The following is a 7,303-nucleotide window of genomic DNA, read 5'->3' as shown; positions in this document are numbered from 1 at the left end:
GGTCTACACACTTAAGGTTCGGTGACGCTAGGGTTGTAGAGATATTAGTATGCGGAAACCCGAAAGTTGTTCAGAGTCCCGGATGAGATCCCGGACGTCACGAGGAGTTCCGGAATGGTCCGGAGGTGAAGAATTATATATAGGAAGTCCAGTTTCGGCCACCGGGAAAGTTTCGGGGGTTATCGGTATTGTACCGGGACCACCGGAAGGGTCCCGGGGGTCCACCGGGTGGGGCCACCTATCCCGGAGGGCCCCATGGGCTGAAGTGGGAGGGGAACCAGTCCCTAGTGGGCTGGGGCGCCCCCCTTGGGCCTCCCCCTGCGCCTAGGGTTGGAAACCCTAGGGGTGGGGGCGCCCCACTTGGCTTGGGGGGCAAGCCACCCCCTTGGCCGCCGCCCCCCCTCAGATGGGATCTCCAGGGGGCCGGCGCCCCCCCAGGACCCCTATATATAGTGGGGGGAGGGAGGGCAGCAGTACCCTAGCCCCTGGCGCCTCCCTCTCCCTCCCGTGACACCTCTCCCTCCCGCTTGCGCTTGGCGAAGCCCTGCCGGGATCCCCGCTACTTCCACCACCACGCCGTCGTGCTGTTGGATCTCCATCAACCTCTCCTTCCCCCTTGCTGGATCAAGAAGGAGGAGACGTCGCTGCTCCGTACGTGTGTTGAACGCGGATGTGCCGTCCGTTCGGCGCTCGGTCATCGGTGATTTGGATCACGACGAGTATGACTCTATCAACCCCGTTCACTTGAACGCTTCCGCTCGCGATCTACAAGGGTATGTAGATGCACTCCTTCCTTCTCGTTGCTAGTAAACTCCATAGATGGATCCTGGTGATGCGTAGAAAATTTTAAATTTCTGCAACGATCCCCAACAGTGGTATCAGAGTTAGGTCTATGTGTAGTTTCTATGCACGAGTAGAACACAAACTTGTTGTGGGCGTAGATGTTGTCGATTTTCTTGCCACTACTAGTCTTATCTTGTTTCGGTGGCATCGTGGGATGAAGCGGCCCGGACCGACCTTACACGTACGCTTACGTGAGACAGGTTCCGCCGACTGACATGCACTAGTTGCATAAGGTGGCTAGCGGGTGTCTGTCTCTCCCACTTTAGTCGAATCGGATTCGATGAAAAGGGTCCTTATGAAGGGTAAATAGAAGTTGGCATATCACGTTGTGGTTTTACGTAGGTAAGAAACGTTCTTGCTAGAAACCTATAGAAGCCACGTAAAAACATGCAACAACAATTAGAGGACGTCTAACTTGTTTTTGCAGCATATGCCTTGTGACGTGATATGGCCAAAAGGATGTGATGAATGAAATATATGTGATGTATGAGATTGATCATGTTCTTGTAATAGGAATCACGACTTGCATGTCGATGAGTATGACAACCGGCAGGAGCCATAGGAGTTGTCTTTATTTTTTGTATGACCTGCGTGTCATTGAATAACGCCATGTAAATTACTTTACTTTATTGCTAAACACGTTAGCCATAGAAGTAGAAGTAATCGTTGGCGTGACAACTTCATGAAGACACGATGATGGAGATCATGATGATGGAGATCATGGTGTCATGCCGGTGACGACGATGATCATGGCGCCCCGAAGATGGTGATCAAAAGGAGCAAAATGATATTGGCCATATCATGTCACTATTTGATTGCATGTGATGTTTATCATGTTTTACATCTTATTTGCTTAGAACGACGGTAGCTTAAATAAGATGATCCCTCGCAATAATTTCAAGAAAGTGTTCCCCCTAACTATGCACCGTTGCGAAGGTTCGTTGTTTCGAAGCACCACGTGATGATCGGGTGTGATAGCTTCTAACGTTCGAATACAATGGGTGTAAGCCAGATTTACACACGCAATACACTTAGGTTGACTTGACGAGCCTAGCATGTACAGACATGGCCTCGGAACACAGAAGACCGAAAGGTCGAGCATGAGTCGTATAGAAGATACGATCAACATGAAGATGTTCACCGATGTTGACTAGTCCGTCTCACGTGATGATCGGACACGGCCTAGTTGACTCGGATCATGTTTCACTTAGATGACTAGAGGGATGTCTATCTGAGTGGGATTTCATTGAATAATTTGATTAGATGAACTTAATTATCATGAACTTAGTCTAAAATCTTTACAATATGTCTTGTAGATCAAATGGCCCACGCTAATGTTGCCCTCAACTTCAACGCGTTCCTAGAGAAAACCAAGCTGAAAGATGATGGCAGCAACTATACGGACTGGGTCCGGAACCTGAGGATCATTCTCATAGCTGCCAAGAAAGATTATGTCCTAGAAGCACCGCTAGGTGACACACCCATCCCAGAGAACCAAGACGTTATGAACGCTTGGCAGCAGCGTGCTGATGATTACTCCCTCGTTCAGTGCGGCATGCTTTACAGCTTAGAACCGGGGCTCCAAAAGCGTTTTGAGCAACACGGAGCATATGAGATGTTCGAAGAGCTGAAAATGGTTTTCCAAGCTCATGCCCGGGTCGAGAGATATGAAGTCTCCGACAAGTTCTTCAGTTGTAAGATGCAGGAAAATAGTTCTGTCAGTGAGCACATACTCAAAATGTCTGGGTTACACAACCGCTTGACTCAGCTGGGAGTTAATATCCCGGATGACGCGGTCATTGACAGAATCCTTCAGTCGCTTCCACCGAGCTACAAGAGCTTTGTGATGAACTTTAATATGCAGGGGATGGAAAAGACCATTCCTGAGGTATATTCAATGCTGAAATCAGCGGAGGTGGAGATCAAAAAGGAACATCAAGTGTTGATGGTGAATAAAACCACTAAGTTCAAGAAAGGCAAGGGTAAGAAGAACTTCAAGAAGGACGGCAAGGGAGTTGCCGCGCCCGGTAAGCTAGTTGCCGGGAAGAAGCCAAAGAATGGACCCAAGCCTGAGACTGAGTGCTTTTATTGCAAGGGAAGTGGTCACTGGAAGCGGAACTGCCCCAAGTACTTAGTGGACAAGAAGGCCGGCAACACCAAAGGTATATGTGATATACATGTTATTGATGTGTACCTTACCAGCACTCGTAGTAGCTCCTGGGTATTTGATACCGGTGTGGTTGCTCATATTTGTAACTCTAAGCAGGAGCTGCGGAATAAACGGAGACTGGCAAAGGACGAGGTGACGATGCGCGTCGGGAATGGTTCCAAGGTTGATGTGATCGCCGTCGGCACGCTACCTCTACATTTACCTACGGGATTAGTTTTAAACCTCAATAGTTGTTATTTAGTGCCAGCTTTGAGCATGAACATTTTATCAGGATCTCGTTTAATTCGAGATGGCTACTCATTTAAATCCGAGAATAATGGTTGTTCTATTTATATGAGAGATATGTTTTATGGTCATGCCCCGCTGGTTAATGGTTTATTCTTAATGAATCTCGAACGTAGTGTTACACATATTCATAGTGTGAGTACAAAAAGATGTAAGGTTGATAATGATAGTCCCGCATACTTGTGGCACTGCCGTCTTGGTCACATTGGTGTCAAGTGCATGAAGAAGCTCCATGTTGATGGACTTTTAGAGTCTCTTGATTACGAATCATTTGACACGTGCGAACTATGCCTCATGGGTAAGATGACCAAGACTACGTTCTCCGGAACAATGGAGCGAGCAACCAACTTGTTGGAAATCATACATACTGATGTGTGCGGTCCAATGAGTGTTGAGGCTCGCGGTGGCTATCGTTATGTTCTCACTCTCACTGATGACTTAAGTAGATATGGGTATGTCTACCTAATGAAACACAAGTCTGAGACCTTTGAAAAGTTCAAGGAATTTCAGAGTGAGGTTGAGAATCAACGTGACAGGAAAATAAAGTTCTTACGATCAGATCATGGAGGAGAATATTTGAGTCACGAATTTGGCACACACTTAAGGACATGTGGAATAGTTTCACAACTCACGCCGCCTGGAACACCTCAACGAAATGGTGTGTCCGAACGTCGTAATCGCACTTTATTGGATATGGTGCGATCTATGATGTCTCTTACCGATCTACCGCTCTCATTTTGGGGCTATGCTTTAGAGACTGCCGCATTCACTTTAAATAGGGCTCCGTCGAAATCCGTTGAGACGACACCGTATGAATTATGGTTTGGGAAGAAACCTAAGCTGTCGTTTCTAAAAGTTTGGGGATGCGATGCTTATGTCAAGAAACTTCAACCTGAAAAGCTCAAACCCAAGTCGGAGAAATGCGTCTTCATAGGATACCCCAAGGAAACCATTGGGTATACCTTCTACCTCAGATCCGAAGGCAAGATCTTTGTTGCCAAGAACGGGTCCTTTCTGGAGAAAGAGTTTCTCTCGAAGGAAGTAAGTGGGAGGAAAGTGGAACTTGATGAGGTGATAATCACCCCTTCCGAACCGGAAAGTAGCGCAGCGCGGGAAGATGTTCCTGTGGTGCCTACACCGACTGGGGAGGAAGTTAATGATGATGATCATGAAGCTTCGGATCAAGTTACTGCTGAACTTCGTTGGTCCACAAGGACACGTTCCGCACCAGAGTGGTACGGCAACCCTGTCCTGGAAATCATGTTGTTAGACAACGGTGAACCTTCGAACTATGAAGAAGCGATGGCGGGCCCGGATTCCAACAACTGGCTTGAAGCCATGCAATCCGAGATAGGATCCATGTATGAAAACGAAGTATGGACTTTTACTGACTTACCCGATGATCGGCGAGCCATAGAAAATAAATGGATCTTTAAGAAGAAGACAGACGCGGATGGTAATGTGACCATCTATAAGGCTCGACTTGTCGCTAAGGGTTATCAACAAGTTCAAGGGGTTGACTACGATGAGACTTTCTCACCCGTAGCGAAGCTGAAGTCCGTCCGAATCATGTTAGCAATTGCCGCATTCTATGATTATGAGATATGGCAAATGGACGTCAAAACGGCATTCCTTAACGGCTTTCTTAAGGAAGAATTGTATATGATGCAGCCGAAAGGTTTTGTCGATCCTAAGAATGCTAACAAGGTATGCAAGCTCCAGCGCTCCATCTATGGGCTGGTGCAAGCATCTCGGAGTTGGAACATTCGATTTGATGAGATGATCAAAGCGTTTGGGTTTACACAGACTTATGGAGAAGCCTGTGTTTACAAGAAAGTGAGTGGGAGCTCTGTAGCATTTCTCTTATTATATGTGGATGACATACTATTGATGGGAAATGATATAGAATTCTTGGAAAGTATAAAGGCCTATTTGAGTAAGTGTTTTTCAATGAAGGACCTTGGAGAAGCTGCTTATATATTAGGCATCAAGATCTATAGAGATAGATCAAGACGCCTCATTGGTCTTTCACAGAGTATGTACCTTGACAAGATATTGAAGAAGTTCAATATGGATCAGTCCAAGAAGGGGTTCTTGCCTGTATTGCAGGGTGTGCAATTGAGCACGGCTCAATGCCCGACCACGACAGAAGATAGAGAAAAGATGAGTGTCATCCCCTATGCCTCGGCAATAGGGTCTATTATGTACGCCATGCTGTGTACCAGACCTGATGTAAACCTTGCCGTAAGTTTGGTAGGAAGGTACCAAAGTAATCCCGGCATGGAACACTGGACAGCGGTCAAGAATATCCTGAAGTACCTGAAAAGGACTAAGGATATGTTTCTCGTATATGGAGGTGACGAAGAGCTCGTCGTAAAGGGTTACATCGACGCTAGCTTCGACACAGATCTGGATGACTCTAAGTCACAAACCGGATACGTGTATATTTTGAATGGAGGGGCAGTAAGCTGGTGCAGTTGCAAGCAAAGCGTCATGGCAGGATCTACATGTGAAGCGGAGTACATGGCGGCCTCAGAGGCAGCACAAGAAGCAATCTGGATGAAGGAGTTCATTACCGACCTAGGGGTGATTCCCAATGCGTCGGGCCCGATGACTCTCTTCTGTGACAACACTGGAGCTATTGCCCTTGCCAAGGAGCCTAGGTTTCACAGGAAGACCAAACATATCAAGCGTCGCTTCAACTCCATTCGTGGAAGTGTTCAAAATGGAGACATAGATATTTGTAAAGTACATACGGACCTGAATGTAGCAGATCCGTTGACTAAACCTCTCCCTAGAGCAAAACATGATCAACACCAGAACTCTATGGGTGTTCGATTCATCACAATGTAACTAGATTATTGACACTAGTGCAAGTGGGAGACTGTTGGAAATATGCCCTAGAGGCAATAATAAAATGGTTATTATTATATTTCCTTGTTCATGATAATTGTCTATTGTTCATGCTATAATTGTGTTATCCGGAAATCGTAATACATGTGTGAATACATAGACCACAACATGTCCCTAGTGAGCCTCTAGTTGACTAGCTCGTTGATCAACAGATAGTCATGGTTTCCTGACTATGGACATTGGATGTCATTGATAACGGGATCACATCATTAGGAGAATGATGTGATGGACAAGACCCAATCCTAAGCATAGCACAAAGATCGTGTAGTTCGTTTGCTAGAGCTTTTCCAATGTCAAGTATCATTTCCTTAGACCATGAGATCGTGTAACTCCCGGATGCCGTAGGAGTGCTTTGGGTGTACCAAACGTCACAACGTAACTGGGTGACTATAAAGGTACACTACAGGTATCTCTGAAAGTGTCTGTTGGGTTGACACGGATCGAGACTGGGATTTGTCACTCCGTATGACGGAGAGGTATCTCTGGGCCCACTCGGTAATGCATCATCATAATGAGCTCAAAGTGACCAAGTGGTTGGTCACGGGATCATGCATTACGGTACGAGTAAAGTGACTTGCCGGTAACGAGATTGAACGAGGTATTGGGATACCGACGATCGAATCTCGGGCAAGTAACGTACCGATTGACAAAGGGAATTGTATACGGGATTGATTGAATCCTCGACATCGTGGTTCATCCGATGAGATCATCGTGGAACATGTGGGAGCCAACATGGGTATCCAGATCCCGCTATTGGTTATTGACCGGAGAGTCGTCTCGGTCATGTCTGCATGTCTCCCGAACCCGTAGGGTCTACACACTTAAGGTTCGGTGACGCTAGGGTTGTAGAGATATTAGTATGCGGAAACCCGAAAGTTGTTCAGAGTCCCGGATGAGATCCCGGACGTCACGGGGAGTTCCGGAATGGTCCGGAGGTGAAGAATTATATATAGGAAGTCCAGTTTCGGCCACCGGGAAAGTTTTGGGGGTTATCGGTATTGTACCGGGACCACCGGAAGGGTCCCGTGGGGCCACCTATCCCGGAGGGCCCCATGGGCTGAAGTGGGAGGGGAACCAGCCCCTAGTGGGCTG

This window comes from Aegilops tauschii, chromosome 4, assembly GCF_002575655.3.
Source record: "Aegilops tauschii subsp. strangulata cultivar AL8/78 chromosome 4, Aet v6.0, whole genome shotgun sequence".
Taxonomy (NCBI): domain Eukaryota; kingdom Viridiplantae; phylum Streptophyta; class Magnoliopsida; order Poales; family Poaceae; genus Aegilops; species Aegilops tauschii.
Note: the sequence above shows the minus strand (reverse complement) of the source record.